Source organism: Copadichromis virginalis, unplaced genomic scaffold, assembly GCF_057382275.1.
Source record: "Copadichromis virginalis isolate Kocher_CV1m ecotype Utaka unplaced genomic scaffold, C_Virginalis_male_GT1.1 unmapped_scaffold_1, whole genome shotgun sequence".
Classification (NCBI taxonomy): Eukaryota; Metazoa; Chordata; class Actinopteri; order Cichliformes; family Cichlidae; genus Copadichromis; species Copadichromis virginalis.
Window position 1 is genome coordinate 6,349,527 of NW_028188589.1, and position 19,725 is coordinate 6,369,251.

The window sequence follows — 19,725 nt, forward strand, 5'->3', positions numbered from 1 at the left end:
CAAGCAAAAACTAAAATGTGTACTACAGTGTGCAAAAATGAAATACTGGGTCATCAGGGGGTCATGAGGGACATTTATAAAACTAAAAGTCCCACTAACCTTAAAGTGCACTTGAAAAGCCCACACAAGAAGGTTAACCTAGCTTACCTAGAAGACCTCATCAGGGGGAGCACACTCCCCCTCCTTGAAGAGCTCACCCACTCAACCCGCATCCCCAGAAAATAGCTAACCCCAGATAAGGCAGCGTGATGTATCCCGAGACAACAGGACTGGGACATCTAAATAAAGGTGTGAAACAATCGCCTTCAAAAGGTTATCAATTCACTTCAACCAAAATTAGGACCACTCGGTGCGGCAAGAGTTAATAGTTATTAGTCTCAACACCCAAGGATAACCAGAAGAGCATGACTGATATGATGGAACTGGGATTTTGTTACACTTAATTTTTGCAAAACACAAATAAAACTAAATTGAAACTAAGGATTTTCAGAAAATAAAAACTAGACTAAACTAGCAAAGAATTGGTAAAAACTAATTACAACTGGTAAAAATTGAAAATCTGGAGTCGAAACTAAATAAAAATAACAACTAATGGAAATGGCGAAAAGTTTAAAACCCTGGTGCAGAGATTGGCAAATCTGACCAGGAAACGTTATAAAATGGATTGTCAGGATAGTCAGCGTTAAAGCCACTTTTGACAGTCCATACTAGGATGGCATTGGACATCTTCGGGGCGGAAAAGGGTTGGTGTGACCAAGGTGTGGTTTGGCTTGTTGTATATACATTTCAAAATGTTACAGCTCTGGATGGACCAGTTACCAGATATGATGTCACTAACCTTCTCTTTTAATTGTCTAGCTCCAATGAATTGACACATGGGAGTGTGTCAAAAAAGGGGGAAGTTGAGTCCGAACATCAAACAATGGTTTTATGAACATCTTATGACGTTATTTCTGTGTTTAATAATTTAGCTATGGTAAAACTTAAGCTTATAATGTGTAGACTTAGAAAGGGTTCACTAATTTTTGATTTCTTTTACACACACATAGATTATGATTAGAATAAGTCCCTGGGTCAGAGAGTCCTGAACATAATATTTTAAACCAAATTTGAATCATTAGAACAACAATGGATAACAATATTAGATTATCAAGGCTAGGGAGAGAGGTGTTTTGGTTTTCTGTCTCTTGCAGAGAAAGGAGCAGACACCAGACGGGGACCCGGAGATGTGAGGACCCTTCACAGCAGGGACAGATGTAGGGACTGCCGAGACAGCAACTGGGGTCAAGTGTCATGACGTTTGGGCTCCTGGAGAAGATGGATCCCACAAACACAGCAATAACCATGAAGGGGTTGGCGAAAACCAGGAACACCAGACCAACGAGGTTCAAGAGGCTCTTGGCAAAAAGGGGGACACGCCGGTGAACCCAAAACACACAGATCTTTGTTGGAAATCAGGGCAGAATAATCCCCAGAACTGTGCAATGACTAAAGGGTGGTCTAACCCCGGAGGTCGAAGAAAGAAGCTGAGAATCACCCAACTGGAAGACACTGGTAGCTGCAGCAATAAAAATAAAGGTTAAAAGCTCCTTAGACAGAGGTTCTAGTCTAAGTACATTTGAAAGGTATAAGGGGGCATTAAAATGGGAGTGGAAAACTGGAGCACCAAAATAAAGCTGTGGGAGAATTGGGGAGTGATGGGAGAGTCATCTGTAACTGCTGTTATGGTTGTAAATCTAACTTTGCTTGCATCTGAACTGCGTGAACACAGAGGTCATCCCACATATGGTCCACCCGTTAAAGGGGGACAGAGGGCCTCAGGATCAAGAAAACTTGGACCTTGCAACCCTGGAGTGCATGTTGTAAGTGATCTCTTTCAGAGATCAAAAGGGGGAATTATTAGATTATTCTGTTATTATATGTTACCTTATATATGTAATCAAAGTAGTTGAATTAGAATACTGCTGTAGATCATATTATACCCTTTAATATAGAGTGTGTGAGCTGTATGTAGTTTAGTTCTCATTATACTTTTGAGTTAACAGAACATATTCACATATTAGTTCATTAGATAAATGTGCATCACTCTGTATCCTTGATCTGCTGGGAATGTGTTACACTGTTTTCTTGACATGCTTAATTGTTGAATCATGAAGAGAAGGTTGTAAGCAGGAGACTCTGTGTCTAAAGACAGGGGAGATAGATAGACCACATTCCACACCCCCACCTTACAGAAAGCAGAGAAACAACTGCCGAGGTCATAACTTAGGCGCTGTAACAGAGAAAAAATGTGATGTTTTGGCTTTTACGACTAGCTGGGGGCCACTAGAGACTATAAAAAGCTGAGCAACCCGTCACCATTTTGAGACATGTGCCTGACCCTCTGGTAGCATCTCTCCCGTCCGGACGTTGTAATGCTCTGACTGTTGAATTGTATGGAAATAAATGATTGTTGATTGAGCATTGATACACCGAGTATTGTCCCTCCTTCAGCCCAAAGATTCAAAGAATTGGGAGAATTCAACAGGCTTTTGGAGCCTTGACCTGACTTTTAAAAAAAGCGCGTTCATGCAAACATCGTCGGGTCTGCCGTGATATGTTTACAACGGGACTTCTGCTCCTGAACCTCTGCGCACAGCGTCTGCAGGTCGGGGCTGTACGAAGTCACTTTATCTCTACAGGACTGTAAGCTGTCGTCTGTGAGGCGTGAGCGTGTTTGTTTGAACACAGTTCACGGTGGAGAACAGCTGCTGACATAATGTGGATCCCAAGATCCATAACTGGCCTACCTGGGGCTGAAAGTCTCCATAAATGCAGGCGTTTCGGCGGCTACACCGGCTTCCACCAGTGTGACGCTTATTTTGAGAAAATAATAGAATATAAATGTAGTTTTTATATTTCAATATCACAATAATCTTCCAATGTAGAACTACAAGTTAAAAAAGAACTAACTTAAATCAAATCCACTTCAGCTAAATACTTCTCATTTATTTCCATCTTACATGCTGTGACTGCAGCCATTCCCACATCTCTGTGAATGGGACTCATGGACATGGATCAGTGGTTGTTGATCAATGGTCCTGAGAATCTGCATAATTAAGATGAAGGAACGGAGCTCCCAGCCCATCGTTCCTGCAGCTGCTTTCAGTCTTTATGCAAATGTCCTGTTTGTAAGACTGAAACCTGCAGCTGAGACTGAAGACGTCACCTGATGATGACGACACGTTTCTCCCACAAAACGCTGCGTCCAGATGAACAGAAGCAACAGACTCACTTTCCTGGATGATTGAGATGCATCAAGACTTCATTGTGTGTTACTTCTCATTCAGCACAGACACATTATTCCTGTTAGGTCATGTCAGCTGTCACTCAGTACAAGCACAACTGTGAACAACACAAACTTCTCTTCAATGTGTCACAGAAACACTAAGTGTGAGAGCCTGTATGACACACAGGACAGACTGTAAGCTCTGCTGGCTGCACAGCACTTTGTAGCAGTTTTCCAACATGTCCTCCACCCGTGATGTCAGTGGTGGGACCCCAGTCACAGCACTCAGCACCACCTCCTTTAAATGGATTTTATAGCAGTTCCTCCCGTTACTCGGTGCAACGCTTCTTAAATGTGTTTTTGCAGGATAAAACACAGCAGGTGGTGTAGAGAGGACGTCAGCTGACGGAGCAGAGGGAGGCAGACTGTGGATAAATGACAGAGTGAGAGGAGAGCAACCATGACAGAAGCACAGGTGTGGCAGATAGAAGTGGCTTTATAGACACTTATTGTCAGTCCTCGTGCATGCTGTGGAAATAAGTGTCTGTGTCACGAGGTGAACGACTGAACGCTGAACGACCAGTTTTCACTTTGCTTGTTACGCTTGTTTAGTGACGTCTGGGTTTCTGTGGAGCCCGAATTTTGATGAGTTCTGGTGAAATCATCTGAGATCATCTGAGCATCGGTGAAGAGTCAGCAGAGAAAGTGTGGGACAGAAGTTTGCTTTGGACACATGGACTGAAATCAAAAAGTAACAAACAGGATTTCCAATGGACAGTATGGAGAAGTGAAAGTACACAAAGGCTGTGCTGGAACACGTGTGTTACACTTTTTGACAGCTGACAACAAAACACAATATTTTGCATCATCTCTGCAGTGTCTCTTCTTTCCTCTGCTGTTGTGCTTTTAGCTCCAAACTGTTTCAAATGGTTTGTCAGCAAGCTGACCTCTGACCTCTGCAGTACTAACTCCTGACCCGTACAAAGAGCGGGCGTTTCTGACCTTTGACCTGCAGCTGTATGTCTCTCAGTCTCAGTTCTTCTCTCCGTCACTGATGGAGCAGGTGTAGTTGCTGCTGACAGTCAGTCGTTTGTTTTCTCAGAGTGAGGCTGAAGTCTGAACTGTTCAGAGCATCAGGTCTCATCAACGTGCGCTGCTGTAACGCCGCTTTGTCCTCTGAGATCACCAGGTATGAAACCTGAGTGCTGACAGAGCAGCATGTTCCCCCTCATTCACCTCCACCACCACAGCCAAGGCATGCTGGGAAACTGAGGACACACAGACGGAGAACTGAAGTGTCTGCTGTGTGTTCATCTCAGAGTCCTCACAGGTGACACATTAGCTCCAGAACACCAAGCCAGGTGTTTGAAGCCTGACAGGGATTCTTCCCATCCAGAGGGAGGATTTAGCTGCACAACAATGAACATTAGTGTGTAGTTTAGAAACACAGACTGTGCCTGCACTGCATCTAGTGAAGAAAAGTGTTACTGCCAGAGAACGAGGCTCCTTTAAAGCAGCTGATATTAAGGTTGAAAAATCAACAATAAGCTGATGTAATCAACGTTTCACAAAATGGTCAGCAGCTAAAATCTGGAGCCGTTCTTTGGTGGTAATTAACAGTTTGTTCTTGTTAGCTAATTATGTCATTAAAGGTAGCAGCAGAAGCCTTGTGTTGAAAGCCCATTCACTCACACATTCACACAGTATGTGTGTGTCTGTGTTACACTGTGGACATCCCTTCTGTTGGAGCGCCATCTTGTGGCAGGTTTAAGAAATGTTCTTCTTGTAAATCCAAACTGATGCACCTCCATAGCAGACTGTGGAGGCTTTCAGTGACATGAAGACTTGATTTATACTGTCATATTCTCCTGTTACACAAAGCACAGCACGCTGAACATGGATGAACTGAAACTCCCAGCATCTGACTGAGGAAAAGCACAAATCATTCTCACACTGACTCCTGCTTGATTTTAGATTTGCTTTCAAATCCTCACACTTTCATATGAAGCACTAAATGGGCTCCAGACTGTTTATCTCAGCTTCCTGTCAAACACACTGCTGCTCACACCGAGGCTCAGTTTACTCCTCCAGCCTGGCTTAACCTGCTGTCTGTTAAAAACAGTCCCACACTCCTCTGTTTAATCCTTCTGATCAGACTCTTTGATTTTGTATTGTTTTTACCTGAAGTTGTGTTTTTGACATGGTTCTGTCTGTGAAATAAAGCTCACACACACACTGCTACAGTCCTTCATACACTTAGAAACGAAGCTGCTCCTTTCCTCAGTGCTGACACATAAAGAAGAGTTGCTTTTATATCCAACACGTCTCTGTTCCAGAAAACAGCTTCAGCAGCCTCTGAGTCTGAACTTGGAGTTGGTTATAAGCCACAGGCCTGTGTGCACAGCAATGAGGAAATATAATGCAGTAAGTGAAACATGGATGTGTGGAACAGATTATCCCAAAGGTTGATTCTGTTCATCTGGACGTTCTCAGTGAAACATTTGGTCTCTCGGTCAGGTGACTCCTTTAGTCTCAGCTGACTGCAGCTTTCCAAACCTTTGTCACTGGATCACTCACTTCATCTCCAACGTGTCCCTGACACAGACAGCTGGAGCTGTTACAGCAAAATCATTGATCATCGTTTTTAGAACATTAGCTGGTGTTGGTGGGCAGGCTAGCAGTGCTAATTGTTAGCACTAGTTCTGCTGCTCTCCCTTTGTCTCTGTTATTGTTGGTCTTTAGTGAACAATAGAAAGTGTCTTCATGAGACTGTTGCCTAATGTTCAAATGTAGATAACACCACCTGCACCAACCTGTTACACAGCACAACCCTCTGGTGTAGCTTTGGCTGGAGCACATATTGGCAGCTCCAGTGACATCACCACTCCATGGTGACATCATCTCTACAGACTGTGGCTGTTACATATCCTCACCTGGTAATAATAAGACTGTCCTCAGCTGCACACAGCTCCAAGATGAACAAACTGAAGTAAATACAAATTAGAGTTACCATAGATTGAAATCTTGTAATCAGAGCTAATTCTTAGTGAAACTCTCACAACATCATATCATGATCCTGGGTTAGTGTCTCGGTCTCAGATCACAACATCAGCACAGGCTTGGCTTGGGTGAGGTATTGAGTGGTTCTTGTCCATGACAGCTGCAGGTACAGTGCCATCAGCCATGCTGCACCACATGTCTGCCCAGGAACATTAGTGTGGCTGAGTCTCATGTAAACATTGTGCTAAAGTGGTGGGAAAGTGGCTGCAAGCTGGCTGCACTGTGTCCAATACTCTCAGTATGATATCCACAAACCTCTGAGTGTCACAGAGTGGGCCTGTGCTCAGCTCACTGTGCCCCATTCAATTCTACTTGCATAGTTTTACAAGTAAAATTAAATATACAAGTTGCTCAATGATAAGTTATTGTAGTAACAACTAAGTCCATGGTTATTATTTGTTAATAGTAGCTTAAAGCTTCTGCACCAATCATGGAGCAGCAGGTTTAGAGCATGTGGATCTACAAAAGTAAGTCCCAGTAAGATGGGCTGAGCCTTACATACTAGAAGAAACATGTCATTCCCAGCAGATGAAGCGCCCTTTAAAGCAGGATCTCACTTTAAACCTAAAGAACTTGCTATGAGCATGCAGTGCATTCATGGTTATTATTCATACGATTGTGGGTCGCTAATAAAGTGCAACTATCACATTACATTTTATTATTAAATTGTTGTTAACAATCCCTTCACTTCTGCTTATCTAATTCATGGTTGCAGGATGGCTGACAGCTTCCATTAGGCAGGAGGTAATGTCCATTCTGGCCACAGTGCAACCCACAATGTGTAACTGACACTATTATATTGCATTATGTCACATTGTTACATCTTTTTAATAAATGATGACAGTCAGCTGAATTTGCTGCCCCCTTGGTGGAGGACATCAGGATCAGCAGCTGCTGCTCCATCACAAACACCACAGAAGAAGAACAACACTGGATCAGATTATCTGGACGTGTTTGACAGGGACAGTGTTCATGTTCATGGACATCAGGACAAAAACAGACGATGGAAACCTGCCAGATTTGAGCTAAACTGCTCGTTTCCATGTGTAGTCCCTGGGAGGTCACATGACCAACAAAGACACAAGCTGTGTCCCAAAACGTCGGCTGCATCCTCCGGAGGCCGCATTTGAAGGCCGATGACGTCACAGCCAGGCGACGAAGGCTGTCCCGATTCCTCGACTCCTTCAAATGCGTCCTTCATTCCCCCGAGTTTGAAGGATGGGTCGGGTGTGTCCTTCGTGGCCCACCATATCCCAGAATTCATAGCGCGGCCCAGCCAAATTTCAGCTGCCAACAATGGCGGCCGCTACTAAGTTTTAAAATTTAACGAGGGAGTACTACTTACTTACAATCAATTCCTTACACTATATAATTTTCCCGTCAGTGTTGGGGAATTCTCAATGGTGCTTGGTGCCATACCCTCAGGGACTTTAATGTTATATAAAAACACTGACAGCTCAATATCTGCCTCAGTCACTCTCCCTGATCCAGCTGAGTCAGCAGTGGGAAAAATCTGCTTTTCACAGGAACTTGGTAACAGCAATAAGAGAATACGTAGTTTATTCCAAGAAGATATCATGTCTCTCCCATATATAGAATATCTTACTGGAACCGACATGTTCCAGATATCACCTGGAAGACAGTCTGGATGATCCCATAAATATCTAATTGTGAACAAGGTGAAGGAAATCTCATATAAAATTCTTCATAAATGTTACCCAGCCAGTCACTATATGGTAACATTTAAAAGAGACATAAATACTAATTGAACTTTCTGTGGGGATCATCCAGAAACTGTGGCACATCTCTTTTGGTTCCTCTACACAGAGATTCTGGAAGAATTTAGCAGTTTTGTTATTGTCCATATTTTAAGGGAGTTTTCTTTACGATGGAAAATGTTTTATTCTGTTTCTTTAAGTTCCCCAGGAAGAATGATAAATGTTTTTTTATAAAATATTTGTTAATACTTTTAGCTATTTTATATCCATAAATGTAAGTTTATTAATAAAACACCATATTTCTGCCTTTTTATAAGGATATGAATTGTACATACAATCAATTTCAGACTCAACCAACAAAAAGCCTCTCAGAACAATATTTATATGTTGATTTTTTTCGCCTACTCATATCATCATTTTTTTACTCCTGGGCCATGTTTCAGGAAGCCGGTTTAGTGGAAAAACTGAGTAAGTATACCCTGAGTTAACGAAAACTCTGGGTTTTCGGTTTCACAAAGCGAGTTCAGCTGCAGCCTGAGTGAGTCACTATGACGACACACTCCGTGAAGCTAACCTGCCCCCTAGCAGGTTTACTACAACTAACCCTGACTGTCTCCGCCCCTTTGTCGGAAACCTGACAGTAGGAAGTGTCGGACATGGCGTGCCACTTCCTTGAAGAGCCAGTAGATCGTGAAGCCCAAATTCTCCGCAGAGCTCTCTGCCGGGAGAGAGTGATCAGAGCGCGTTTGGACATTTTATCATTTCCTGATGATTTTCTGTGCGAACGTTACCGTTTCTCAGCACAATCTATAATTTATTTGGATAACATCCTCAGGCCATATATTACGCATGTGACACATCGTGGACATGCTCTCAGTTCTGTACATATTATTTGTATTGCACTTCGGTTTCTTGCAAACGGGAGCTTTCTGTATAATATTGGTGACGCTGAGCACGTTTCCAAGGCTACCGTCTGTCGGGCAGTCAGGAATGTTACAGTTGCACTGAAACGTCTCCTGTACTCGTCTGTGGTGTTCCCCGGTCACAGACCCACAAGATTTATCAAAGAGGGATGCCACAAAATTGCAGGTATCAGGATGAACGAAACTTAATTTATGATGTGGTGATACTTGGACTACTACTTAAATTGCACATTTATTTTCAGGGTTCCCAGGCGTGATTGGCTGTACAGATGGCACTCACATTCCAATCATTGCTCCTTCAGTAAATGAAGGAGACTATGTGAACAGGAAGTCTTTCCACAGCATTAATGTACAGGTACATAGTTCCCTGTAGCATGTCAAACTAACAAATTATTTCATTATAGTAATGGATGCTAATTTGTGTTCTCTGCACTGTGAAGATCATATATGATGCTGCCAACATTATCACAAATGTGGAAGCCAAGTGGCCAGGCTCTGTCCATGACTCACAAATATTCCGTGAATGTACACTGAGCACAAAATTTGGACATGGTGAGTTGAGAATACTTTAAAATATATAAAGACCAATTGCTTCAGGGACATTTGAACTGAAGTGTATCCTTCTGTCTTAGGAGAGTTCACTGGCTACTTGCTTGGTGATAGGGGGTATCCATGTTTACCCTATTTGCTTACCCCTTACCCTGACCCTGAACCGGGCCCACAGCAGCGATATAATCTGGCTAATTGCAGGACAAGAGCCAGAATTGAAATGACTATCGGAATGCTTAAGGCCCGGTTCCAGTGCCTGCAAAGACTCAGGGTCACCCCAGAAAGGGCATGTGACATTATTGTGGCATGTGTGATTCTTCACAACATTGCCACAATTAGAGGAGAACACTGTCCTTCTGAACCAAACATCAGCAGTGATCCAAACCATGAACATCCTGACCCTCCCACGGACATACAAGATGGAAGAGCAGTCAGAGACACCATATGTCACAATCATTTCCTTTGACCCATCACCTCAACATGTTGAAAGAAGAATAAACAGATTTTTTGTTCAACTGGCTTTATTGGTCGCCTGTATTTCCTGTACACAAAGTATTAAAAGATGTAAACCTCATAAAGTGTCTCTGTTGCTTCCTCCTCTGTAACAGCTGTCAATGTTTCTTCATTATTTTCCTGTAGTAAAGAAATAGACAACATTGCTGTTCTACTGTAAACTCATATAATCTGTGGAGTATTACTCACAACTGCATGTTGGTCTGGCTCAACAGGAGGCTGCACCAGATGCAGTACACCACCACCATCAACTGATAGAATATGAGGTTTACACAGGTCACTTATAACTTACAAGGGACCAAATGGCAATTAACAAACATACCAAGCACCTTACACTTCATTGTCATTATGCTCTCAAAGACAACCAAGGCTGAGGGAAGGCAAAATCAGTAGGAAAATAACTTCACTACAAAATACTCCATTATGGTAAAGAGTTTATCAAATGAATGTGTCGCACTGCAAAGGTGACTGTGAAGAAAGGATGTATGCACATCATGTATTATTTTGAATTTACCCCTTATGTAGGCACTTGTGTCTTGCGGGGTTATTGACTCAGAGGATGTCCCCGCAGAGATGCCTTCGGCCACAGGGCGCCCACTGTTTTGGCTGAGGGCCAACTGCTCAGCCTCTGTGAGTGGTGGTGGTGGAGGACCCCCACCTGTTTTTCGGGCCTCCGCTTTTTTTCTGTTGGCTATAACGGGTCACATTTGAGCATACAGAGTAAGCAAATATGTACTTGTAATGTGCTCAGATAATTTCAATAAGTGCTTACAGAAAGAAAATTAATGTAGCCTCTAACTGCAATTGATTTACATGGGACAAACAGACCAAGCACTATGGCTCATAATACAATTACACCTCACCTGTTTGGACTATATTTTTATATTTCATTTTTACTTGCTGCCAGGCACGTTTGGGGCCTGTTGGGTTGCACCTGCGCTCACATCACATCACAAAATAAAATGTATAAAATAACAAATAAAATAACATATGATAAAATAACGTGTTAAATGGGTGGAAATCCCTCGATCAATGTTTAAATTAACACTCACGCATTGACTCTGTCGGCTATGTTTTGCCATGCATGCTTTTGCAGCTGTGGCTGTGTTACTTTTTTCCGCAAAATTTGCATGTTATCGGCATATACTGCCATCAGAATTTCGGCCTCAAGCGCTGTGAAATACATTGACCGCGCCTTCTTTCCCTCCGTCTCCATGGTGACTCGCTTAATCTGTGCTCCGCTTATCAGGGCTTTATGTATCCTCGTCCGCGCGCTTCACTTGGGGTTAAAGCAACTCCGCGTTGACTGAACTAATTGTTATCAGCCTTTCTGAAACGGAATATTCCGAGTTGGACAGTTCGGGGTTACTCAACCGTGAGTGTCGTTTTTCACTCTGAGTTTTCCAAACCGGCTTCCTGAAACAGGGCCCTGGTTCTGTATGTTCATGTTCTGTTCTTTTGTAAACTTCATCTGTTTGTATGTTGTATACTCATTGTGTTTCAATAAAGTTCGATTTAAAAAAGGTACGTTCTAAACGAAGCTTCAGACGTCACTGATCACGTGACTCTGGCCAAACGAATCAAGCCTCGACACGGTGCTTCTGAAGCAGCGCGTTGATCTTTCTGACACACGCACCGGAGCGTCAGCTTCAAGCGGACCATCACTACGTCTCACATCTAAAGGTGTCAAGGTAACTTTGAACTGAGTTCAGTCAATCTGGAGTTTTTCCAAGTTTTCTGTTGCTCTCTGTGAGAGAAGAGCGTTAAAGGCGGGGCTCTCCAGAGTCCAGCAAAACAGGAAACCACAGCTGGGTGTGTGTAAGTGTGCAAACCAATAGAATGCATCGTGGTGGGGGGGCATCACGGGCAAGAAAAAAATAAAATAATCGGTCGTACCCATGCTTCCCCGACGTCATGCCAGCGCATATTGGGAAATTCGTAGGCACCGATCGGTTTTCTATCAGCCATTTGCTGGGAGTAAGGGCGCCCTCCGTTTGCGAGGTGCGCCTGCTGCTGGCGGCACAGGGAGGAGAGGGCGGGGTGGCGGGGAGTCTCTGGCTGGCTGGAGCGGCATCTAATAACCAACTCGCAAAACAAAATAAAAACAACAAACAGATATTATGATACAGACTTATAATCTGCACCCATGTTTTTTCTAAATTCTATAACGTGAGCGCGAGAGCCCTCGGTGCGCCTGCGCGCTGCTGAAGTCAAAGTAAACTTTATTGTCATCTCCGCTACAGACAGTCCAGCATATAGAGAGACGAGACGACGAGGCTGCAGTTACAGCGGTGCAAGTAAACAAACAATAAATATAAGAAGAGTAAGAAAATAAATCTACACTTTAGGACTCGGGGTAAAGGATCAATAACAATTTAAATTTATAATTTACAGTTTGATGATTTAAAGTCTCACACAACCCGTTAAAAGGGGCGGGGCCGGCTGCTTCCAAGTAGAGCACATTTCATTTATAATGATGTAAATCCAAGCCCATCATGGATTCACGATCTGAATCCTGGGTTGTGTGAAATCCCAGAAATCAACCTTAGACAAAGTGAATCTGTGAACTAAGGTGTAGGTCTGTTAGGTTAATTGTGCTGATCCTCGGGTTGGGGGATTTGTGTTTGTACTGGAGCGCAAAATTCAAACCAATGGAAGATGGACAACAAAAGTTCAAAGCCATCAGGTGCTCAGTTTATGTATTTATTTTTGGCCTACATCAGTAAGAAATGCCAAATTATATACACAAAGTTACAGGAATCACCACTCCTGTTATTCATGATGATTTCAGTAACATCACATAATAACATGTAACGTTATTATGTTAATGCTGATACTGTGGTGAAATTCTCTGCTTCTTTTGTGTATTCTGCATCTATTACGTCAGATTGTCTTACCCCTCATATGGTTGAGAATTTTGCCAATACCCTGTTAACTACATGTTCCTCCATCCTCGACACTGTGGCACCTATTAAAATGAAGCGCCCCAGAACTTACTCACAATGTTGGTTAAGTGACTCTGTTCGCGCTCTACGACGTGCGTGTCGGCGGGATGAGAGAAGGTGGAGGAAAGATAAACTCCAGGCATCTTACGACATCCTACGTACTAGTCGCTTGAAGTTTCAAACTGCTGCCAAAATGGCTAAAGCAGCTTTTCTTTCAAAAATTATCTCTACCAATGGTAACAATCCTCGAATTTTATTTAAAATTTTTAACTCTGTGGTCAACCCCTGCCCCACTATGCCGCTGCCGTGCTCCACGGTTCTTTGCGAACAATTTTTAAATTATTTTTTTAGATAAAGTCTCATCTCTTAAATCTGCTCTTCCTTTAATGACAGGCCCTGCGTTTACCCCTGACTGTTCCTCTTCCTTCTATCAGTTTGAACCCGTTTCACTCCCTACTCTTAAGCGTCTGGTTGAACAAATGAACAATACTAATCTCATATATGATGTTCTTCCATCTCGTATAGTTAAGGACTGTTTTAGTGCAATTGGACCTAGTATATTGTCCCTTTTGAACTCTTCTTTGCTCTCTGGTTGCGTACCATCAGCCTTTAAACATACTATAATTCAGCCTGTTCTTAAAAAAAGGAACCTCGATTATAATGATTATGCGAACTATAGGCCGATTTCCAAGCTTCCGTTCTTGGCCAAAATTCTTGAGAAGATAGTGTTGCTTCAACTCCAGGCCTACCTGGATGAGAATAGCATTAATGATAAATTCCAATCGGCCTTCAAACCACATCATAGCACTGAGTCAGCGCTGCTCCGAGTTCTCAATGACCTTCTACTAATGGCTGACAATGGACGCTCCTCGGTCCTAGTGCTATTTATTTATTGTCGGCTTTCGATATGGTTGATCATAAAATCCTATTGGCGAGACTTGAGCACACTGTAGGCATCAAGGGTGTTGCCTTGGATTGGTTTAAATCATACTTGTCCAATCGGCTCTCCTCGGTTCACTTGGCCACTTCCTCTTCCTCCGCTGTACCTGTCTGTTGTGGTGTCCCTCAGGGATCTGTGTTAGGCCCTACTCTGTTCTCATTGTACATGCTTCCATTAAGCGCTATCTTTGAGAAATATCACATCGCTTTTCATTATTATGCCGATGGCATTCAGATCTACTTTGAGTTAAATGATGACCTAGCTTTGTCCTTGAATAGTTTTCGAGAGTGCATGTGTGAGGTCAGGCAATGGCTCCTGGCAAATACTCTTATCCTTTATGATAAGAAAACTGAAATTGTGGTCTTTGGCAGTGACGTCCTTCGTGCCAAACTTCGTGATGCTTTTGGTTTTCTCACTAGCTCCTTTTCCGACACTGTTAGGAATCTGGGCGTGTTACTTGACAGCTCATTTAAACTTGATAGACAAGTGTCTGCTGTTGTTAGATCCAGTTTATACCAACTCCGCCTTATTTCTAAGGCCAGGCAGTATATCCCGCATAAAGACCTGGAAAAACTCATCCATGCCTTTGTAACTTCGAGGCTGGATTACTGCAATTCACTCTATTTTGGACTCCACTCTCCCTCCTCCATAGATTACAGACAGTCCAAAATGCTGCTGCACGCATTCTAACCAAAACTAAGAAGTTTGCCCACATTACTCCCGTCCTAGCTGATTTGCACTGGTTGCCTGTGAAATACCGTATCCAATTTAAAATTCTGCTGTTTACTTTTAAAATCACTAATAACACAGCACCGAGCTATCTTAAGGAACTCTTAAGCTTATATGTTCCTGCTAGGGCTTTAAGATCATCCTCACAGTTACTGTTGGTGCGGCCTAGATCTCGGCTGAAGTCTAGAGGTGATCGAGCGTTTGCCCTGGCCGCACCAGAGTTGTGGAACAACCTTCCCATTGGCATTCGGGCGTCTGACTCTATTCAATCTTTTAAATCACGGCTTAAAATGTATTTGTTTAATCTTGCGTTTTCTACCGGTTAAATGCTGGCCTTGTCTGCAGTGATTTATTTTACTAATTTTCCTATCTTGCTTTTTATTTGCGCTGTGTATGTCTTATCCCCATTGTGTGTTGATGGCACAGTTATATTGTGCTATAGCTATGCGCTATAGTTATATTTTTTCTATTGGTGGCTTTTTCCTGTGAACATAATTCTACACTTTTATTTTTATGACTCTGATTATACTTGTGTTAATTTGTTCTATGTTAAGCACTTTGGCATGCCGTTGGTTTTTAAATGTGCTCTATAAATAAAGATTGTTGTTGTTGTTGTCCTGTAAGCACAGTCTGCCTGTGTCTTTTCTCTGCAAATGAACATTTTCAGCCAATATAGGTAATACATCAACATGGCTGCCGTGGCTAAGTTAGGAATATTTATAATGTCATTTCCAAAACTTGCATATGATCTGCAATTTGTAGCAGATCTACTAACTGTCACAGAGCAGCTGGAGCAGTCTCAAATGCAGGTCAGTCCACTGCTGCCCCCTGTGGCCAAGTGCCATAGCTACTGCTGGATGAACTCGTGACACATGTGCACCTGTTTCTATGAACACATTGAGTCTGAGTGGCTGCACTTACACTGGTGCATTCAACATATTGAAAGATGCCAGCAATGTGGATTGTCAAGACTCAAACCAATCCACATTGCTGGCGTTGCATCTTTCAATGCCAGCAATGGCAGGTATCAGTGCTCAAACCTTTTGTGTTTGTTTCCAACAAGTTGCCCACCTCGGGAAACAAAAATGTGTTCTTTTACTTGTCAGATGAACATATGAGACACTTTGACTCTTCAGTGCAGTGTGGAGCCTAACAAAGATCTGTTTTGTGTCCCAGCTGATCAGCAGGAGGAGGAGAGTCTGACGGAGCAGCAGAGGAACATTTTCAGCTACTTGGACTCAGCTCAGCCACTACAGAGGAAACAATGAGCTCAACACAGAAGGTGACAGACAGAGCAGGACCATATGACCAAAGATATTTATCACCATATACATTTGAACATTTGCCATAACGATGTAGCTGACGATAGAATTGACACCAGACAAAATACTTTACAGCTGCACAACTTTATTAAAAACCCATCAATGTATTTTCACTGAAACAAGCAGCTGTTGTTTATGTGCATTAAAGTTATATAAAAATGTAACAGTGCAAATGCAAATTCCTCGCTGACAGTTTAACCAAAAGGCGTTTCCAGTGGAAACTGGCCGACACATCCTGAGCATAACCATGTATAATATCCACTAAACTTCAGAAGAGGTTATACAGTCGTGGCCAAAAGGTTTGAGAATTGCATAAATATTGGAACCTGGAGAAGTTGCTGCTTAAGTTTTTATAATACAGATTTGTACTTTATTTCAGATTGAACCTTTAAAGGGGCATTTCTGGACTTTTAAAGACCAGTAATGTACTTTTAAGGGAACATTTAAAAAAAATGTTCTTCTCTCTCCTTGTTCTCTCTCTATTTCTGAGAGTGTATCATGTAACACTATAGATCAACTTAGCTCAGAATATATAAAGCATATAAACAGTTACAGCAATATGATGCAACAAACACAGCAGCTACTGATCCAAAATACTCAAAGCTTCATAGAACTGAAACAAACATTTATTTTTAGCTCCATCCTGCTGCTGATACTGACTTTAGGTTTCTGAACATTAAACTTGTTGCTGCCTTTCATAGTGTGTAACTTGAAGGCCCTGAGTACTTTCTCGCACACTGGAAACACTGGGATGATCACATTATTTGAACATTACCTAATAAGACTGATTCAGCACAGGCAGTTATGTTAAACTTTCCTAGCAGTCCTTCACAAACAGGGAACAGTCTGTCTATTCTCTCCATCTGTCAGCTGCTGCTGGCTCTTCCTCCTCCTCTTCCTCACACACTGCTGAGTTTGTCCTGGTGGATCATCAGGGCTGCAAAGCCTCACAGATGATGTGCAGCAGTGGCTCCCTCAGTCTGTCCTCACTCTGGACACTTGCAGTCGTCACACATGGAAATCAAATGTGTGATAAGCTGCAGGATTCAAACACAAGTGTAACTTATAAATACATGTTCATACTTTTATTTCACAATCAGAGAGAAAGAAACAGAGAGAGAGTGCAGGACAGACAGACAGGTGACAGTCTCAGGTGTACACACTGCTACACAACAGCACCAGAGAAGCAGGATTTAGTGTTTGTGTTATTACGAGTGTAAACAAGAAGAGTTCCAGATGGTGCAGTGGACACATGTGTGACTGCTGTGATTAAAGCATCTTTCTTTCAGCTTAACGAGTGAACCGTCAGCTCGTTCAAACACACGTTAAAGTGCGTTTGGCTCGACACCACCGAACAGAGGCAGCAATATAACACAGCTAACATTAACAGTGCAGTGGATCCTGCTTGTGCCGTGATGTTCAGGACTGCAAACCGAGCAGCATCACTGACTTTCAGCTTGTTGTGTTTGTGGATATATGACTGACTTTAATTATCCACAAAATCATCACATTCTCTGTCAGATTAAGGTCGACTATTGAACGGCGTATATTTTAAAGGCTAAAATATTCTATGGCTTACTTGTAGTTCTAAAGAAAGCAATTCTGTTAAACACACCACATTTATTCTGCTCAGCTGCAGTATCCAGATGAAATACATCATCATATTACACAGTTTTCAACAAGCTGCAATTTAGTAAATGCTCGAGTTAAAAGTAACGTTTTGTAAAACTGTTACATTTAGAGCAACTTTTAAGTGGAATAAGTTGCCTTAAAAAATTAGAGAATTATTCAAAACTTCAATGAACACTTAAAAGCCGATTTACAGAGCTTTTAGTTGTTGTAAATATTGTAAGACATGATTTGTTTTTGAAATTTGTGTAATGTGCCTCAATGTTATTGATATTATTATTATTATTATTGATTGCTTATATTTGAACAATTGTGAAACCTCACTGTGGATGTAAGAGTGAAATTATGTGGATATCTTGAATCCACTTTATTGTGTAATATTTTATGTGAGTATTTGACGGAAGACGAGCAACATCTGTTGTGGAAGCTAACGGGGTTCCTTTAGAATAAACAAACATAGGATTTATTATCACTGAATAATTCTGTATAAATCTATACAAATTATAGAAATATGTAATAGGAAACAACAAAATAATCTAAATTATAAAATAATGTGTGTGTGTGTGTGTGTGTGTGTGTGTGTGTGTGTGTGTGTGTGTGTGTGTGTGTGTGTGCGTGAGTTTAGTGTTTGAACAGTCATGAATTATCTTTAACACCAGGTTGGATGTAATGTGTTAGAACTACCAGCAGGTGGGGATAAGAGACCTTTAAGGTGTTTGGTGCCACGCTCCACCTTCAGGTTTAAAACTAGTGTTAATGGAGTTTGAAGGTTGAGTTTGTTCCACGACTGCATTTCACTCACTGCCTCTGTTTGTATCTCTGTCACTGCAGGACCAACATGGAGCCAGAAGTCAGCGCTCTCAGGAGGCCGACAAACCTCACAGAAGAAAGGGAGAGAAAAAACACACCTGTGACGAGTGTGGGAAGGGTTTTACTGTGAGGGCTTCACTAAAACAGCATCAGGTCATCCACACTGGAGAGAGACCGTTCAGCTGTGACTTGTGTGGAAAGTCTTTTTCCTTGAAGGGTTCCCTAATAAAACACCAGCTCATCCACAGTGGAGTTAAAGCGTGCAGCTGTGATCAGTGTGGCAGAGCTTTTACTCACAGTAGCAGCTTACAGAGGCATCTAGTTACCCACTCTGGAATTAAGGCATACAGCTGTGACATCTGTGGAAAAACTTTCAGCCAGAGAGGGAGCCGAAATACACACCTACGCATTCAGACCAGACATAATGTTTACTGCTGTGAACAGTGTGGCAAATACTTTACAACAGACGCACACTTACAACAACACATGTTTACCCACACTGAGGAGAGACCTTATCAATGTGACCTGTGTGAGAAGACTTTCAAATCTCCACGTGACCTGAGACGACACCAACAGATCCACACCAGAAAGAGACTCTACAAGTGCAGCTACTGTGAGGTATGTATTTATATTGTTATCTTGTCATTTTAGCCTGACTGTTTCAGATCAGAATCAGAATCAGAAAGGGTTTTATTGCCAAATGTTGAGCAGGTTTACAACATTAGGAAATTGCTGCGGTGCTTCAGTGCAAACATAGTGTCATAATTAGCACTTAAATAGACATGAAAAAATAAAAGTAGGAATAAGAATTAAAAGTGCTACGTAGAAAGATATGTGCATGAGATATACAATTAAAAGTACTGCGTAGAAAGATATATACATGAGTGCAGGTGGTGATCAGTGCCAAACATGGAATGATGCAGTGACACAGCGTAGGGTCATGTGTTAGTGGCGGGGGCAGTCATATGGTTATTGTTCATGTGTCCAACAGCAGAGGGGAAGAAACTGTTCTTGTGGCGAGAGGTTCTGGTGCGAATGGACCGGAGCCTCCTGCCTGAGGGGAGCAGGTCAAACAGACTGTGTCCAGGGTGAGAAGGGTCAGCTGAGATCCGAGCTGCACGCCGCAATGTCCTGGAGGTGTACAGGTCCTGCAGAGATGGGAGTCTGCAGCCAATCACCTTCTCAGCAGAGCGCACAACACGCTGCAGTCTCTGTTTGTCCCTGATAGTGGCTCCAGCGTACCACACGGTGATGGAGGAGGTGAGGATGGACTCGATGATTGCAGTGTAGAACTGCATCATCGTCCGTGTTGGCAGGTT

At 42.4% G+C, this 19,725-nt stretch overlaps 1 protein-coding gene and 1 long non-coding RNA gene across 2 annotated transcripts in view; both read left to right on the top strand.

Moving 5' to 3' along the window:
• Positions 1-19,725, top strand: part of LOC146679671 (protein NLRC3-like) — a 97,316-nt gene that overhangs the window by 52,715 nt on the left and 24,876 nt on the right. The window lies entirely within an intron of this gene.
• Positions 11,490-18,641, top strand: LOC146679676 (uncharacterized). The gene is made up of 3 exons (XR_014918652.1): positions 11,490-11,722; positions 15,822-15,927; positions 18,428-18,641. It is a non-coding gene; the product is annotated as an uncharacterized LOC146679676 (long non-coding RNA).